General features: G+C 39.4%; 1 pseudogene; it reads left to right on the forward strand.

The window, feature by feature from the left end:
• Positions 1-1643: 1643 nt before the first annotated feature.
• The window catches only part of LOC146922313 (uncharacterized), a 145238-nt pseudogene continuing 126732 nt past the window's right edge, over positions 1644-20149 (forward strand).

A 20149-nucleotide genomic window follows, 5' to 3' on the forward strand; every position in this document is an offset into this window, starting at 1 on the left:
GTCGCCGTTTTTGAGCTTGGGAGGAAGAGTTGGTAGAAGAGTGTAGGGATCTTTTACTCACAGTTACATTGCAGGTTTCTTCTTCTGACCGGTGGCTTTGGTTACCGAATCAGAGTGGTGGGTACACGGTCCGTGGTGTGTATGACTTGTTGACATCGCAGGAACATCCCCTTTTACAACAAAATATGGAGTAAATCTGGCATAAACAGGTATCTTTGAAAGTCTCTATTTTTGCGTGGCGTTTGTTGATGGACCGGTTACCTACAAAGAATAATTTGGCAAATCGTGGCATTATCTCTATGGAAGCGCTGTTGTGTTCAGCTGGGTGCGGGCAGGTTGAGGACTTAAATCATCTGTTTTTGTCTTGTCCGTATTTTGGTGCGTTGTGGCCTTTGGTGCGGGCCTGGCTCGGTGTTCCAAGGGTCGAGAGTCAGCTTATTTCAGACCATTCTTGCAATTTATTCAGTATCCAAGTGTTCTGAAATCGCGGCGTTCGTTTTTTCATCTTATTTGGCTCTTGTGTGTATGGGTTGTGTGGAAGGACCAGAACGACAGATTGTTTAGGAATAAACATAGCTCTTTACTACATATGTTAGATAAAGTAAAATCATTTTCTTTGTGGTGGTTGAAAGCTAGTAATGTTGTCTTTAGTTTTGGTACCTATAATTGGTGGTCAAACACGCTCGTATGTATGGGTACTGACTGATTGTTATGTATTTGTAAATTGACTATGTTCTTTCCCGTGATTGTTTTGGCACACCTTGTGCTGCAACAATTACCATGTTGATATTAATATAATTCATTTTTTCCTGTTCAAAAATTATTCTTTTTTTATGGTAGCAATTGCTACCCCTTGGCTATACTAGCAATCGCCCCTGGGTGCACTTGTAAAATTCGTGACGAAAGAACAATTGTAACTAGCTGGTGGTGAGACACCAATCCACCTAGAATCACAAATCTTTTTAGTAGAAATATTTATGGTTTTCCATAATATAAATTTTGTTAATCCAGTATATTTGACTCATTGCACATTTTTTTTTCTTTTAGTTTGTTTAATCTCAATGGATTTTTTTGACAAAAGGTTTTTAAGGAAGTATTTGAAAATTTTATTGTGGGATCGGTTGTCTCCCTTTGTGTTGAGCAAGAAGGATTCATGTCTCTGTGTGTGTGGGGATTTTAATTCCGTCCGAAGTATTGAGGAGAGAAAAGGAAGAGGGATGGTTTTTAGACAGCCAGAAGCTGATAGGTTCAACACATTTATTGATGATAGCTTATTGATTGATTTACCTATTTGTGGCCGCTTATTCACTTGGTATCGTGGTGATGGCATTTCGATGAGTCGTTTGGACAGATTTTTGTTATCGGAAAAGTGGTGTGAGAGATGGCCTAATTGTATTCAGGTAGCTCTACAACGAGGTCTTTCTGATCACGTGCCTATGGTTTTATATGCGGATGAGTCTAATTGGGGACCCCGTCCTTTGCAGATGCTGAAATGTTGGTCGGAATATCCTGGATACGCTGAATTTGTTCGTGACAGATGGGGTTCTTTTAATGTTCAGGGTTAGGGAAGCTATGTGTTGAAACAAAAGTTAAAAATGATTAAAGCTTGTTTAAAAGAGTGGCATCAAATGCATTTGTAGAATATGGAAGGAAAGATTTTAGAAGTGAAATATCGTATTGCTTATTTCGACACAAAAGGGGAGGTGTCTGCGCTTTTAGATGAGGAAGCAAACGAACTTCATGAACTATCAGTGAGTTTACATTCCATGGCTCGGGTTCAAACAAGTATTAATTGGCAAAAGGCTAGGTTGAACTGGTTACAGGAGGGGGATGCGAATTCTAAATTTTTTCATGGAGTCATGTCAAACCGGCGGCGACGTAATACTGTTAATTTGGTGAACGTGAATGGAATTAATATCGAAGGGGTCCAAAATATCAGAACAGCGGTTTATGATCATTTTTCTTGCCACTTTAAAGTAGTAGGAGCTGTTCGGCCAGGTGTGGAGGGCTTATCTTTTCGTAAGCTATCTTGTAGAGAAGCGGGAACTTTAATCAAACCCTTTTCGTTGGAAGAGGTGAGGCGGGCCGTGTGGGATTGTGATAGTTACAAGAGTCCGGGTCCGGATGGCGTTACTTTTGGATTTGTAAAAGAATTTTGGGAGTTGTTGAAAGATGATTTTATGCGATTTATTGTGGAATTTCATCGTAACGGTAAGTTGTCGAAAGGGGTTAACTCTACTTTTATTGCTTTAATTCCAAAGGTTACCAGTCCGCAACAGCTTAATGATTTTCGACCTATCTCTTTGGTGGGGTCTATGTACAAGGTTTTGGCGAAGGTTTTAGCTAATCGATTACGTGAAGTTATTGGTAGTGTGGTGTCCGAATCTCAATATGCTTTTGTTAAAGGGAAACAAATTTTAGATGGAATCCTTATTGCCAACGAAGTTGTTGATGACGCTAAGCATTTGAAGAAGGAACTCCTTATGTTCAAGGTTGATTTTGAAAAAGCTTATGATTCAGTGGACTTAAAATATCTTGATTCCGTGATGGCTAATATGAATTTCCCAACTCTTTGGAGGAAGTGGATTTCAGAATGTGTAGGAACGGCAATGGCCTCGGTTCTTGTTAATGGTAGTTCGACGGATGAGTTTCCGATCGAGCGCGGTCTACGTCAAGGGGACCCACTCTCGCCGTTTTTATTTTTGTTGGCTGCCGAAGGTTTCAACATTTTGATGGAGGCTATGGTGGGTGTGAATAGGTTCACGGGTTATAGAGTGGGCAGCATGGGTGAGGTTAATCTTACTCATCTTCAGTTCGCCGACGACACGTTGATTATTGGTGAGAAGAGTTGGCAGAACGTGCGTTCAATGCGTGCGGTGTTACTTTTGTTCGAAGAATTATCGGGGCTGAAGGTGAACTTCCATAAGAGTATGTTAACTGGTGTTAATATTTCCGATTCTTGGTTGATAGAGGCTGCTAGGGTGATGAATTGTAGAACGGGAACCATTCCTTTTTTTTACTTGGGACTTCCTATTGGGGGGGGGGGGGATTCCAGGAAGCTGAGTTTTTGGAAACCGGTTATTGATCGTATAGCTGCTCGCCTGTCCTTGTGGAATAATAAATTTCTCTCATTTGGTGGTCGCTTGATATTGTTGAAATCTGTCCTGTCTTCGCTTCCGGTTTACTTTCTTTCCTTTTTCAAGGCTCCTGCAGGTATTATCTCTTTTATTGAATCTATATTTAAAAGATTTTTTTGGGGGGGTGGTGAGGATCATAGGAAAATAGCCTGGATAAATTGGAACTCTGTTTGTGTTCCGAAGGAGGATGGTGGGTTGGGGGTTCGGAGGTTAGGTGAGTTTAATATGTCGTTGTTGGGAAAATGGTGTTGGCGGATGTTGACTGACAAGGAGGGGTTGTGGTATCGTGTTCTGAAGGCCCGTTATGGGGAGTTAGGTGGCCGTTTGAGGGAGGTGGAAGGAATGATTCTATTTGGTGGCGGACTTTATATCGTGTCCGAGGAGGGATTGGAGAGGGAGTGGGGAGTTGGTTTGATAATAACGTTCGTAGGATTGTTGGAGATGGCCGTTCAACTTTATTTTGGTATGATCATTGGGTTGGGGGGAACGCCTTTGCGCTTCCAATTTCCTCGACTCTTTGATTTAGCCGTAAATAAGGATTGCACGGTAGAGGAGATGGTGAGGTTAGGTGGGGAGTCGGAGGGAAGGGCGTGGGAGTGGAGGAGGCGTTTGTTAGCTTGGGAGGAGGATGAAGGTGAGAAAAACACAAGAAGGGGGGTTGAATTGTGTTTTAGAAAAATTCTTCGTTTCTCCTAAAAACTGAACACACTGATCAGAAGCTAAGCGAGACAGCTTCTGAAGTGATAATCAGAATCTAAATGCAGCAGAATAAAACAGAGAGAGAGAAGAAGAACGACACAAAGCAATTATACTGGTTCCTTCCACAATCTGGAAGTAGTCCAGTCCCCCTTGCACTTCCAAGGAGATTTCACTATGAGTAATATCTGATTACAAATGCTCAAGCACACAAGCAAGAGACTTCCAATGCTCAAGCACACAAGCAAGAGACTTCCTTTGCTCAAGAACACAATCAAGAGACTTCCTGCTCAAGCACAACTGCAAGAGACTTCCTAACTAAACAAAATTACACAGAAAATTGTTTAAGGTTGAACACTTGATATACAATCAGAGGTGCTCACAATACAAATCAGATACAGACTCAATGGACTTAAGAATTTCTAAGATATGACTTTGAGACACAGAAATTCTAAGTGAATGCAGAACAATTTCAGCAGAGGTTTGGCACTTGTAAAAATGTTGTGAGTCTTTAGTTCAGCGTTCTTGCATTACCAAATCTCTAGGTCTTCACTCCTTTATATAGAGGTGTGAAAGAGACGTTGTGAAATTGCCAGCACACCAAATAGTCGTTATTGAAGCTTGATCTTTCACCAATGATCTTTTGCCTGATTTGGTTGTTGTCCTATGAAGAACAAATTTGAAATCCATTCCTTATCCAAAGGAACATCTATGCAGGCGAGACCGTATTCTGGAGCTGTTTTCTTGTCCTGTAGCGTGGACACAAAGCAGAGTAGTGGAGAACGTGGTTGTACAATTCGTACAAAGTACAATGTCAACGCTTTCGTCCAAATTGCAAGCACACGCCTTCAAACACCTTTGAAATGACCGTTGCAAACTCCACTAATCCTTTGTTTGTGTTTTCGAATCCAATAGACAGCTTTTGCAATGTAGATTCTTCAATCTTTGAATGTTCTTGCAAATCCAGTTGATCTTCAGCTTCTGGTGAAATAGCTTCTGATGAGGCAGCTTCTGATGGTGCAGCTTCTGATGATGTGGCTTCTGGACCTCTTGTCTTCAGAAGCATTATTCTTCAGGAGCAGCTTTACTTCAGGAGCGCTTTGCCTTCAGAATCATCTAAGCTTCATTTTCTTTTGCTCTTTATTTGCTCATTCAGAACCAATGATGATGTAACTTTATAATTATGGTCCTGTACACTTGAACAAATATTAGCTAGTCCAATTTACAATTTTTGAATACCTTGTTATCATCAAAACTCTTTAAGGTTCATTGTTAAACACATTTTGTTCCAACAATCTCCCCCTTTTTGATGATGACAAACAAAAGTATTTAAAATTGATCAATTGTTGTTAATCTAATTAACAAGTTGACTTTGGGGTTCTGAGGTTTGTAAGCTCAGAATCTGAGGTTTGTAAGCTCAAACTCCCCCTGAGTCTGATAGTCTTTAAGGTGAGGTTTGTAAGCTCCCCCTAAGTTCTATCCAGGTTAATTAAATTCATTTTTCGCACAATAAAAAATATCAGAGCTTAAAAACAAAATTGAATCATTGAAAGAATTAACTTATAGATAAGAAGAATGGTTCAATTAATTTTACTTGAATTTTGATACTCCTTCGTTCGTTCATAGCTTATACCAATAAGGTAAAAAAAATGATAGAAGTTTTTCAAAAAATTTCAAATGCCATTAATGGGGCTCAGAGCCTTTAAATACTTGTCACATATACTCCCCCTTTTGTCATTATCAAAAAAAAGGATAAAAAAAAAACATAAAAGACAAAAAGATTTGAGAAAAACTCAAACAAAAGAGAGTATACAAGAAATTAATCAGATCAAAAATATATGAACATGAATATCTAAAATATCAGAAGCAGCTAAACAGTCAGAATTAGTAAGCATTCAGAAGCAAAGAGAATTAAAACAGAATGGTTTCAGAAGCAAGGACTAGGAATTCAAAACAAACAACAAACAAAAAGAAAAACACAAGGGTGTGCAACTAAGTGTTGGTTTGATGTTGTTTCTTCATCTCCTCCATTTCTTCAATCTTCTTCTGCAACAGTTCTTCAAGCTGTTGTTGCCTCTGGAGAAGAGCCTGTTCCCTTTCCTTAGCTTCTTGCCGCTGCTGTGCCATCTGTTTCTTCAGAAGCTTACACAACCTGGCTTCTCTGGTCAAGTAATCCGTTTCTAAGAAGAAAGGCTGGTTTGCCAGGAGCAGTGTAGAACTTCTTACTCTAAGACTCTGATTCAGATGCTCCATTAACTTCCTGACTGAGGCTTGCTTGACTCTGATGCATTTAGCCTTGATCTCTTCAATCAGCTCAGCTGCCCGGTTCTGAAGAGATGCCCAGGAGTCTTCATATGCACTTGTGAGATCAATTGTCCTACGTTGATCCACAAGATTATGCAACTGACTCAGGATTGTGAGAAGCTCAGCATTGATATATTCAGATTCCAGGATGTTTGAGGGTGGTTGTTCAAGGATTTCAAGATCAGAATCACTGATTTCCAAATCTTGAACAGGGTTAGGAACTGGGATGGTAAAGTGTGTTTGTGTGTTTGAAGATGAAGGCTGGTCAGAAGCAATGTGTGTGGTAGAGGTTGAAGCTTGAACATTGACTAGAGAGATGTCAACATCCATGGGAGTTGGTTCTGGGGAGTGTTCAGGTGAAGGTTGAAAGTCAGTTTCTGTTGATGGTTGTTGTGGTGAAGTTGATGTATGAGTGTTGAGTTGGGGATCAATGGTAGCTGTTGGTGATTGTTGGGGGTTTTCTGAAACAACATTTTCAGAAGCAGCTGCTTCTGGAGTTGCTTCAGAGGCCTTTTCTGAAGTAGATTTGACATTTTCTGGAGGAATCATGTTGAGAGGTTGAATGTTAAGGGGTTGAGGGTTAAGGCAAAAGATAGTCTCAATGACTCTTTCTCTCTGCACAACCATTTCAGCCAACTTCTCCTTAATTATGTGACCAACTGGTTCATAAGTAGTTGACTGAGAGGGCTTTTTGTTGGTTTTGGTTGATGTTGACTGGCTTTTTACTGGTTTTTGAAAGAGTTGGGCTAAGGGTATATCATCATCAGAATCATCAGAATCTGATAATGGTGTGGATGCGGAATCTGATGATATATTAATTACCTTCTCTGGTTCAGGATCAGAATCCTCTTTAACAGACTCACTGGTCATCAGCAACAGTTGCTTGGCTTCTGAAACTACAGACTCTTGTAGCTCAGCAGCAATCTCCATAGCTTTTCCAATAGCTTCTGACACAATAGTAGCAGCTTCAGTCTTTTTAAAAACATGAGGGAAGTTCTTGGTCCTCCTTACTGCTTGCTTCCTTTTCTTCTTTGGTATTGCAGGTTGATCAAGAGTAATGCCAACATCCATGATCATCCTGGAATCCATGTCTTCAATGGCTTCTTCAATAGAAGGTACTGATGAACTACCAATTTTGAGCTTGTCAGTAGCAACTTTTGCCTTTTTAGCAGATTGTTCAACCTCTAGATATTGCTCTGCAGTCATCTTCCTTTTTGACTTTCTGCCTCTGGCTCGTGGCAGAGCACCACCATACATTTCCTCTGGAATATCTTCCAATCTGATTCTCTCATTGGTTGCCTCAAAATGTTCCTTGATATAGTACATCTGCACTTCAATGGGATCCTTCTTGCAGATGGGTGGAAAGTCCTTCATAAGATCAGACTTAACAAGTGATTCACTCAAATCTGTATGAAGCTTGGTGACAGCAGGGATCAACTTCATATTCTTGAGGGTTTGTGCATTAATGAACTTTCCAGTTTTAGTATCAAGCAGCTCATCTGTGAAGGCTTCAGCACTGCTTAGCTTGTCCAAGACTCCTCCTTGATAGAATATTTCTGACAAGAGTCTTCCATAAGGTACCCAGGTTCTATTCTGCAGCTGACTCTGTTTCAGACACTCTATCAAGTATTTGAACATATACTTTGGCACATTCACTTTCTCCTTCTTAATGAAGTGTTGAAGAAAGACTTTTTGTGCCAAATTGGGTTTCTCACTACCACCACATGGAAGTAAGTCCTCATTCTGAATCTTCAGAAGCAGCTTCTTATCCATGCTTAGATCAGCATACTTTCCTGCTTGCGTTGAGTTGTACAGTGCCAAGTTTACTTTTTCCTTCCAGAGGCGTTCTTCAGCTGTATTTGAGAGATCAATTCCAGAGTATTTTCCAGAGGCCTCTCTACAGAGTACAGCTTCTATCTGCCATTCCGCAATTCTCACTGGAATACCACAAATACTTGACCTGATTTCAATACCTGTAAATGGCTCAAGTCCCATTTCTTTTCTGGTCTTCCCTTCCAGTTCGGGATAAATCAACACCATTTGACTTTCTTCAGTTATAGACGCAGCTTTGTCATAAACCTTAGCCCTTACCCAGAAGTGTCTTACCAATGCTTCGTATGTTGGTCCATTCAACATCTTGAAGTAATGCATAAGTTCCTGCTCTTCATAATAGCTTCTGATCCAACACTCATGGAAGGCGAGTGATTCAAAATCCACCGGATTTTCTATTTGAACCTGTAGTTCCCATTATTCCAATTTCATGCTTCTTCCTTTGTAGTCAAATTCAGGGACCATCCGTGAAGTAGATTCTGAAACTTTTGAGCTTGATGATGCCATTTGATGATTGACGAAGATTTGAAGAAGATGAAGATTTTAGGGTTCTAAGTTTTGAGAGAATGCGCTTACTTCGCAAGAGGTTTGAGAGCAAATGTGTTTGTTGTGAGTGAGTAGTGTGTGAATTGTCAAAGTGTTAAAAGTAAAACGATTGCAATTCAAAAGAGACAAACAAACATAACATTAATGACAAAATTGGGGGCGCGTGAAAAGTACTTTCAAAGCTATTAAATCATCATTGCCCTTTTAGTTATACACCAACACATACAGGCCACGTAAGAAGTTCACAGAGTAACTACCAAATAAGTGGGCCAGAAGTTACTTTAAAAAGTAACTCCCAACGTTTCCACTAATTCAACTATTCAGAAGCAATAAATCCAGCTTCTGGACTTCAGATGCTGACGTCATCAGAAGCGAGTTTTCCTCAGAACCTCAATAACGAGCTTCTGATGGACTACCGCTTCTGAACTAACTTCAGAACCTAAAATCCTATTCAGGAGCAAGCAAGCATTTAATCAGATACAAAGTGCATGTTCAAATTTTTCTTTATAAAATCAAATCTTTCAACAGTTAAAGGCTTAGTAAATATATCAGCCCATTGATTTTCAGTATCAATGAATTGTATATCTAAAATTCCTTTTTGAACATAATCTCTGATAAAATGGTGTTTGATTTCAATGTGCTTGGCTCTTGAATGCAAAATTGGATTTTTAGACAAACAAATAGCAGCAGTATTATCACAATAAATGGGAATACTGTTAGCAGTTATCTGATAATCTTCCAACTGATGTTTCATCCAAAGTAGTTGTGTACAACAACTTGCAGCTGAAATGTATTCTGCTTCTGCTGTAGACATAGCAATAGTTGTTTGTCTTTTGCTAGCCCAGGATATAAGATTATCACCCAGAAATTGACAATTGCCACTGGTTGACTTTCTTTCAATCCTATCACCAGCATAATCAGCATCACAGAATCCAATTAGCTTATAATCTAAGGATTTCCTATAAAGGAGTCCAAGATTAGTTGTTCCTTTCAAATACCTAAAGATTCTCTTGACAGCAGTCATATGAGATTCTCTAGGATCTGATTGGAATCTTGCACACAAGCATACACTGAATAAAATATCTGGCCTAGATGCAGTGAGGTATAACAAAGAACCAATCATACCTCTATACAGCTTCTGATCTACTTTAGCTCCTTCATCTTCTTTGCTTAAGGTGCACGTAGGGTGCATTGGAGTGTTCATCACTTTACAATCTTCAAGTTTGAACTTCTTCAGAAGCTCCTTTGTGTACTTTGATTGATGAACATAGACTCCATCTTTGCATTGATTGATTTGAATGCCAAGGAAGAACTTCAGCTCTCCCATCATGCTCATTTCAAATTCATCCTGCATTAACTCAGAAAATTCCTTGCAAAGAGATGCATTAGTAGAACCAAATATTATATCATCAACATATATTTGCACAACAAGAATATCTTTCTCAAGGGTCCTTCTGAAGAGTGTAGTATCAACCTGTCCTCTTTTAAAATCATTTTTGATTAAGAAATTACTTAGTCTATCATACCAAGATCTGGGAGCTTGGTTCAAGCCATATAGTGATTTCTTCAGTTTAAAAACATGGTCAGGATATTTAATATCCTCAAATCCAGGAGGTTGCTTGACATACACTTCTTCTTCTATGACACCATTTAGAAATGCACTCTTGACATCCATTTGATATAATATTATGCCATGATTAACTGCATAGGAAAGAAGTAACCTGATTGCTTCCAATCTTGCAACTGGAGCAAACGTTTCAGTGTAATCAATGCCTTCTTGTTGACTATACCCTTGTGCAACAAGCCTGGCTTTGTTTCTTGTTACTTCACCTTGCTCATTCAGCTTGTTTCTGAATACCCATTTTGTTCCAATAATGTTCTTGTGCTGAGGTTTGGGTACCAGATCCCACACATCATTTCTTTGAAATTGATTCAACTCTTCTTGCATAGCTAGGATCCATCCATCATCTGAAAGTGCTTCATTAACTGTTGTAGGTTCAATCATTGAGATTAGTCCAATCATTGACTCCTCTTGTCTGAAATGTGATCTTGTTCTTCTTGGACTATCTTTGTTTCCAATGATTAGCTCCTCAGGATGTGAAGACTTGTGTTTGAATGTGTTTCTGGGAGGATCTGCTTGATGTGAGCCATCTTATGCTTCATCAGAAGCAGCTTCATCTTGTGCTTCTGATGTGGGTTCAGCTTCTGGACTATCTTCAGATTCAGCTATCTGATCAGGTTCTGGAGTAGCTTCAGGAACCTGTATCTCTGCAGAACTTTCACCTTGCTTTGAAGTTTTATCTTCAAGCTCCTTGTCATCAAATTTAACGTGCATAGATTCTTCAACACAAAGTGTTTCTGAATTATACACTCTGTATGCCTTTGACCTTTCAGAGTAACCTAAAAAGATTCCTCTTTGGGCCTTGGCAACAAATTTCTTTAGGTAGAGCTTGTTGTTCAGAATGTAACATGTACATCCAAATTGATGAAAGTAAGAGATATTGGGTTTTCTTCCTTTAAAGAGTTCATATGCTGTTTTCTCCAAAATAGGTCTAATATAGATCCTGTTTTGAACATAGCATGCTGTATTCACTGCTTCTGCCCAAAAATGTTTTGGTAAATTGTTTTCATGAATCATGGTTCTGGCCATTTCTTGTAAAGTTCTATTCTTTCTCTCTACAACCCCATTTTGTTGTAGTGTTCTAGGAGAAGAGAACTCATGGAAAATTCCATGTTTTTCACAAAAAGCTTTAAATGGCTCATTTTCAAATTCTCCACCATGATCACTTCTGACTTTCAAAATTTTTGATTCTTTTTCAGATTGAATTTGAGTGCAGAAGCTACTGAATACATCACACGCAACATCTTTACTCTTTATGAATTTCACCCAAGTCCATCTGCTGTAATCATCAACAATGACTAATCCATATATACTTCCATATAGGGATGCAGTACTCACTGGTCCAAATAAATCAATATGGAGTAATTCTAAAGGTCTTGAGGTTGAAACAATGTCTTTGGTTTTAAAAGATGATTTCACAATTTTCCCTCTCTGACATGCACCACAGAGTGCATCTGAATGATAGTCAATGTCTGGTAGCCCTTTCACAAGTTGTAACTTACTAAGCTTAGAGATTAACCTCCAGTTAGCATGTCCCAACCTTCTGTGCCACATCCATTTCTTATCATTCACTGATAGTAGGCAAACCACCTTCTGATCAGCCAGTTCAGAAAAATTGATTTTATAGACATTGTCAACTCTCTTTCCCTTGAACACAATGGATTTGTCTTTCTTGTTGATTACTGTACAGTTGGGTTTTTCAAAAAGCACATCATAACCATTATCACAAAATTGACTAATGCTCAAAAGGTTATGTTCAAGACCATCTACCAACCATACATTATTAATTGAGGTAGAGGAATTACCAATAGTTCCTGTACCTATGATCTTGCCTGACTGGTTGCCCCCAAATTTCACATTTCCTCCCTCTTTCATTGTTAGGCTGAGGAACATGGACTTGTCTCCTGTCATGTGTCTTGAGCAACCGCTGTCTAGGTACCATGATCTTTGCTTTGGCACTGCTTTTAGACATACCTGCATCATTGACATTTTTAGATTTAGGTACCCATTGTTCTATGGGTCCTGGAAGGTTAGTACTTAAGGCTTTACTCTTCACTTCTTGTACCTTGTGCTGTGAGTTGGGTTGCTTCTGATTAACCATCACCTTAGGTTTTGGTACTTCAGAAGCAGTAACTATCTTCTTCTGAAACTTAGACTTCAGAACCCCAGATTTTGGTTTCACCAGACTCTGAGGAATAGGTTCTGATCTTTTCAGGATCCTGACCTTTGAAGTCTTGGAATCAGATTTGATCATAGCCTTTGACTTAGAGTTCTTTGGCGTTGAAGTAATCTTAGCCTTAGGACTAGAAGCTTCAGGTTCTGATTGAACAACAGTTTCCAACTCAGCCCCTTCTGGTACAAAGAATGTTTTCAGACCTTCCTTGATGCATTCACAACAAGATTTTAGATTGGTTTTCTCAAGTTTCACTTCTGGAAAACCAATTCCTCTGCCATTGTTCTTGTATATGCTATAAATCATAGAAGCCACTCTGCTTCTGTCAATGCCAGATATAATAAAATCTTCAAGAGCAATTTCATGGTTACTTAAAGGTTTTTCATTACACTTTTCTTGTAGCTTCTGACATAAGAACCTGAGCTGATCTTCATATGTTTTACACATGAAGTCAAAGCCCCTAAGTCCTTGTTCAGAAGCTTTCAGATCCAATAGAGTTGATTTTTGCTGTTGTACCAAATCAGCATATTTTTCTTTTAAATCCTTCAACTCATTGGTTCTTACTTCAAAATGTGTAAGAAGTTCTTTAAGTGACTCAACAAGTTCATTTCTGGGAATTTTGGAATATACCTCGTTTTCATCTTCTGAGTCTGAATCTGATCCAGCTTCTGAAGTTGCTGTTGCTACCAACCCAACAGCTACCTTTGCATCTTCATCAGCTTCCTCTTTATCAGATCCAGATTCACTACCCAAATCATCCCAGGTTGCCATTAAACTCTGCTTAATCTGCTTCTTGAGTTTGCTTGGTTTGAATGTAGACCTCTTTGACTTGTCCTTTGACTTTTCTCTTTGAAGATCAGGGCATTCAGCAATGAAGTGTCCAGGCTTCTTACAGTTGAAGCATCCCTTCTGATCTTCTTTCTTTGAGCTTCTGGAGTTACCCCTTCTGGAGAGAAACTTTCTGTTCTTCTTGGCCAGATATTGAAGTCTGTTTGAGAGCATGGCCATTTCAGCAGCATCTGGTTCAGAATCTGAACTTGACTGTTCTTCCTCTTCAGATTCAACCACTTTGAGAGCTTTTGATGACTTGCCTTTGGATGGAAGAGCTATTGATTTACTCTTCTTAGTAGACTCATGTTCATTAAGACTTAACTCATGAACTTTGAGAGAACTAACAAGATCTTCGACACTTAAAGTGTTTAAATCTTCAGCTTCCTCAATGGCAGTCACTTTTGGTCTCCATCTGGCAGGTAAGCTTCTGAGAATCTTGCTTACATGATCAGAAGCAACATAGCTCTTCTTTAGAATCTGTAGCCCAGAAACTAAGGTTTGAAACCTTGAGTACATCTCCTCAATAGTTTCATCATCCTTCATCTTGAATAGCTCATACTGATGTACAAGCAGAAGAGCCTTTACTTCTTTGACCTTCTTGCTCCCTTCATAATTTGAACAGAGAGAAGCAAACATAGCTTTAGCAGTGGATTTGTCACTCATCTTCATATACTCTGCTTTGGGTATGGCAGTGACAAGGGCTCCTCTGATAATATGATGCTTCTTGTAAAGTTTCCTCAGTTCTGGAGTATGTTTCTTTCTATCCACAGCAGCTCCTTCTTCATCAAGGACTAAATCACCAACACCATCTTCCAGAATATCCCATAATTCTTCATCCAGGCTCATGATGTAACTGTAAAAGTTGGTCTTCCACCAAGAGAACTCTTCAGCATCTCCATTGAACTTTGGAACTTTTCCAACACTGGTTTTCTTACTATCACTATAATCATGTGAGACATGTTTATAGCTAGTTTCACCAGAACCAGTAGGAGGAGGAGTAGACATGTTTTTCTCAGATCTTTGACTGTTGCACGGTTAAGTGATACACAACAGACCAAGGCTCTAGATACCAATTGAAGGTGAGAAAAACACAAGAAGGAAGGTTGAATTGTGTTTTAGAAAAATTCTTCGTTTCTCCTAAAAACTGAACACACTGATCAGAAGCTAAGCGAGACAGCTTCTGAAGTGATAATCAGAATCTAAATGCAGCAGAATAAAACAGAGAGAGAGAAGAAGAACGACACAAAGCAATTATACTGGTTCCTTCCACAATCCGGAAGTAGTCCAGTCCCCCTTGCACTTCCAAGGAGATTTCACTATGAGTAATATCTGATTACAAATGCTCAAGCACACAAGCAAGAGACTTACAATGCTCAAGCACACAAGCAAGAGACTTCCTTTGCTCAAGAACACAATCAAGAGACTTCCTGCTCAAGCACAACTGCAAGAGACTTCCTAACTAAACAAAATTACACAGAAAATTGTTTAAGGTTGAACACTTGATATACAATCAGAGGTGCTCACAATACAAATCAGATACAGACTCAATGGACTTAAGAATTTCTAAGATATGACTTTGAGACACAGAAATTCTAAGTGAATGCAGAACAATTTCAGCAGAGGTTTGGCACTTGTAAAAATGTTGTGAGTCTTTAGTTCAGCGTTCTTGCATTACCAAATCTCTAGGTCTTCACTCCTTTATATAGAGGTGTGAAAGAGACGTTGTGAAATTGCCAGCACACCAAAGAGTCGTTATTGAAGCTTGATCTTTCACCAATGATCTTTTGCCTGATTTGGTTGTTGTCCTATGAAGAACAAATTTGAAATCCATTCCTTATCCAAAGGAACATCTATGCAGGCGAGACCGTATTCTGGAGCTGTTTTCTTGTCCTGTAGCGTGGACACAAAGCAGAGTAGTGGAGAACGTGGTTGTACAATTCGTACAAAGTACAATGTCAACGCTTTCGTCCAAATTGCAAGCACACGCCTTCAAACACCTTTGAAATGACCGTTGCAAACTCCACTAATCCTTTGTTTGTGTTTTCGAATCCAATAGACAGCTTTTGCAATGTAGATTCTTCAATCTTTGAATGTTCTTGCAAATCTAGTTGATCTTCAGCTTCTGGTGAAATAGCTTCTGATGAGGCAGCTTCTGATGGTGCAGCTTCTGATGATGTGGCTTCTGGACCTCTTGTCTTCAGAAGCATTATTCTTCAGGAGCAGCTTTACTTCAGGAGCGCTTTGCCTTCAGAATCATCTAAGCTTCATTTTCTTTTGCTCTTTATTTGCTCATTCAGAACCAATGATGATGTAACTTTATAATTATGGTCCTGTACACTTGAACAAATATTAGCTAGTCCAATTTACAATTTTTTAATACCTTGTTATCATCAAAACTCTTTAAGGTTCATTGTTAAACACATTTTGTTCCAACAGAGGAGAGTGTGAGGGTGTGTTCCGAAGTGTTACTTAACGTTGTTTTGCAGGATGATGTTACTGATACGTGGCGGTGGCTTTTAGATCCTGTGCATGGCTATTCGGTGCGGGGTTCCTACCGCTTCCTCACTTCTTCAGGTGAACAGGTGGATAGGACTTTTGTTGATGATGTCTGGCACAGATATATCCCTGAGAAAGTGTCTCTGTTTGTGTGGCGTCTCTTGCATAACCGGATTCCAACAAAAGATAATCTATTGCGGCGAAACATTATTCATGTCAACGACCTAGAGTGTGTATCTGGGTGTGGAGCATCCGAAACTGTTAACCACCTTTTTCTTGAATTTGATTTTTCATATGCACTGTGGCTTTTGGAATTGGGTGGGGCTCTCGGTGGTTCATCCTTTACAGATACGTGATCATTTTATTCAGTGTTCTTTCATGGCGGGCATGCCGCGAGGTACTCATTCTTTCTTTAAGGTCATTTGGTTCGCTTGTGTTTGGGTGATTTGGAAGGAACGTAATAACCGTACTTTAAAAAATATGGTGTCAACTCCGTTGGTTCTAGTTGAGAAGGTCAAATTGCTCTCTTTTTTGTGGTTGAAAGCCAAACAGACAATCTTTAGTTACTGTTATCATGACTGGTGGAAACATCTGCTACCTTGTATGGGTGTCCACTAATTTTTATTTAGTCTGTTTTCCTGGTGCTCTTTTTTCAGTGGCACTTTGTTTCTGTAAACTTTGATCGGCGGTGTTTCTTGCACTCCTTGTGCAGGGAGCTTCACCGCTGTTGTTAATATATATACCATTTTGATTTGTGCAAAAAAAAAGGAAGTATTTGATTTTCCAATACCTTTGTTTCGGTTTTAGTTTAGTGCCCCCAAATTTGTTCATCTTTTTATCTTTTAATTTTTTTTTTTGAGGTGCTATAAATGATAGGTGGTTAGATAGTGATGCCAACATAATTGAAATATGAATATTCTTTCGTTTGATGATATTGTGCTCTAGTTCTGTCTAAAAAAAATTATGTATCCTAACAAAGCAGTCACAATCATTATTTAAAGATTTTGCCTTAAATTTAATACTAAAATTGAACTTGACCAAATATGAACGTTAGTCGGTAAATATTCAGAGTTTGTTGTAGAATATATACGAAATTATTCATTAATTTAATTGTAAACAACTTACGGTTGGATAAAGATTCTCTTATCACAATAAAAAAATCTCTACAGTAATCTATTTTTAAGGAGTCTCTGTGGCACGTCTTGTGCTATTGAGATTTTTGTTTTGTGTTAATATAAATTTCATTTTTAATTGTTCAAATTTTTTTTTAAGTGTTGTTGTGTTATGACTCCAAAATTGAAGATTTGGAAAAGTGAAGAAACGTGACACGATTTGGCAACCGTGTCACGATTTCTGAGGGCCGAATGCATGTTTGTCTTGGAGGGAAACCGTGACACGATTTTGGGAAAACGTGACACGATTTTCGGCTTGCTGGGCAAGTTTTCAGGATAAGGTTGGTCGTACCTTGGGTCGTACGTATCAACCGTGTCACGATTTGGACAAACGTGACACGATTTTGACAGATCTGAAACACGTTTTAAGCACTCCATGACCCATTTTGTTGAGGAAGCTTGGTGAATCTCATGGAAACCAAAGGAGGGAACTTTTAGGGTTTTAGATACTAAAGGTTGAGGGTCTTTGGGTGAGGTTCAAAGCTTCAAGATGTGAATCTTGGAGAACCAAAAGAGGGGGCTCTTGGGAAAAGGGTTGGTGCCTTTTGGGGAAGATTCATGGGGTTGGGAAACACATGAGTGGAGAGTCTTTTGTAAGCAACATGGGTGAGTCTTGTGAAACCAAAAGAGAAGATCCTTAGTGAAATCAAAGGCTAAGGGTTGGTTCTCTTTTGGGGGTTAGATTCTAGTGTTGGGAAACAATTGTAAACACCTTGGGAGAGTGAAAATTCATTGAGTGTCTTGTTTATTGGTGAGATTGGGAAAATGGGTAGAAATTAGGGTTGTTCTTTGTGAGCTTGTTGAAGCTAATTTCTTGTAACCCATTTGTATCTCTTTGTAAGAACTCATTGATAGTGGATTGGAGAGATCAATCTCTCCCCTAGAGTAGGTCAAGTTGGACCGAACTGGGTGAACATTTCTTGGTGTTGTTATCTTTTTCTTTACTCTCTTTATCTTGTTTATTCCTTGGTTGGATTGTGGTTTTGCTATGCACTTGGTTTATAGACTAGGTTTATATTGTTGTTGTTGCTTGTGGTTAATTTTGGTTGTTGGTTGCCATTGATACTTGCTCCACACATCATAGTTTGTATTGGTGTGAAATTTGAGTCCGGAATTCACAACAATTGGCGCCCACCGTGGGGCAAGGGGAGAAGTTTGTCAAGTGTGCACCATGGGTACCAAAGGTTACATCTTGGAGATGGAAGCAAGCATGGTTCAATGGAAGTGTATGGAAGCATTGAAGGTTGAGGTTTCGAAGCCGGTCATCCTAACACAATCAAAGAAGGAAAAGTATGAAGAGAGGAGGTCATGATGGTGATGTCGTGGCGGTGATGTGTGTGTTCCCAATTATCAAGTTCAGCCTGGAGAGGCGGTGTGAATAATACTCGTGATCAACCTTTGAGGTGGAGTTTCAAGGTGAAGGCATAGTGTGTGTACGCATTCGGAAGTTGAGGTAGAGAAAGCTCAACTTGAGGTGGAGTTGGTGACACCGGGAATGGTACGACTATGGAGGCCTTGGGTGCTATGCTCTAGTTGTGAGCATGTGAATTCTTCAAGAGGACGGAAGGCATTCCGGGGGTTGAAGAATGTTTGGCATGGCTTGTGGAATTACCGGAAAAGGCCAATGGTAATTGGAGGCAAGTGAATCTTCGGGAGGACGGATTTGATCACTCCGGGGGCCGAAGAGGTTATGGTGTAGGCTTGTGGAACTACCTAAAAATCCTAGTGTAGTTGGATGCAAGGAACTTCAAGAGGGCGGAAGGCATTCCGAGGTTTGAAGAGGTAAAGGTGAAATCTTGTGGAACTACAAAGTGTAGTTGGATGCAAGGTGAAGAATCAGACTTGGAAGCTTGTGGAACTATCAAGGATGGTTGGATGCAAGTGGAGGTCGGTGTGTGGATCAAGGTTCAAGCGGGGATTTGGACTTGATTGGTGTTGTGTCTTGAGGAATAGATCAAGGCATGGTTAAGGAGAATGGTGGTCGATGGTTAAAGTGGCATCATCATCATTTTAGAGTCAAGGTGGAGAATGTTGTGTTATGACTCCAAAATTGAAGATTTGGAAAAGTGAAGAAACGTGACACGATTTGGCAACCGTGTCACGATTTCTGAGGGCCGAATGCATGTTTGTCTTGGAGGGAAACCGTGACACGATTTTGGGAAAACGTGACACGATTTTCGGCTTGCTGGGCAAGTTTTCAGGATAAGGTTGGTCGTACCTTGGGTCGTACGTATCAACCGTGTCACGATTTGGACAAACGTGACACGATTTTGACAGATCTGAAACACGTTTTAAGCACTCCATGACCCATTTTGTTGAGGAAGCTTGGTGAATCTCATGGAAACCAAAGGAGGGAACTTTTAGGGTTTTAGATACTAAAGGTTGAGGGTCTTTGGGTGAGGTTCAAAGCTTCAAGATGTGAATCTTGGAGAACCAAAAGAGGGGGCTCTTGGGAAAAGGGTTGGTGCCTTTTGGGGAAGATTCATGGGGTTGGGAAACACATGAGTGGAGAGTCTTTTGTAAGCAACATGGGTGAGTCTTGTGAAACCAAAAGAGAAGATCCTTAGTGAAATCAAAGGCTAAGGGTTGGTTCTCTTTTGGGGGTTAGATTCTAGTGTTGGGAAACAATTGTAAACACCTTGGGAGAGTGAAAATTCATTGAGTGTCTTGTTTATTGGTGAGATTGGGAAAATGGGTAGAAATTAGGGTTGTTCTTTGTGAGCTTGTTGAAGCTAATTTCTTGTAACCCATTTGTATCTCTTTGTAAGAACTCATTGATAGTGGATTGGAGAGATCAATCTCTCCCCCAGAGTAGGTCAAGTTGGACCGAACTGGGTGAACATTTCTTGGTGTTGTTATCTTTTTCTTTACTCTCTTTATCTTGTTTATTCCTTGGTTGGATTGTGGTTTTGCTATGCACTTAGTTTATAGACTAGGTTTATATTGTTGTTGTTGCTTGTGGTTAATTTTGGTTGTTGGTTGCCATTGATACTTGCTCCACACATCATAGTTTGTATTGGTGTGAAATTTGAGTCCGGAATTCACAACAAGTGTTATATCAACATGAAAAGAATTTGAAGAATTTATTTAAGTCTCCAAAACCCTAAAAGATCATCATCCAATATATATTTTCATAGTTCTCACAAATCAGAGAGATTTTGTCTTATGAACAAAACACAAACTCCTCAAATCCAACTGTTTCTTCCACTTCTTCATCCCTTCAAATAGTATCCCAGATATACCCATCGGCCATAACGTGCATTATGAAAAAACATATTAACCTTTCTACCGTTAGCCTATGTTTTGAGGTGCCTAGGAAATCAAAAGTGGAAATGTGTTTAAG

The sequence above is a fragment of the Medicago sativa genome, chromosome 5 (genome assembly GCF_051527215.1).
Source record: "Medicago sativa cultivar Bolivia chromosome 5, Bolivia_mono, whole genome shotgun sequence".
Lineage (NCBI taxonomy): Eukaryota > Viridiplantae > Streptophyta > Magnoliopsida > Fabales > Fabaceae > Medicago > Medicago sativa.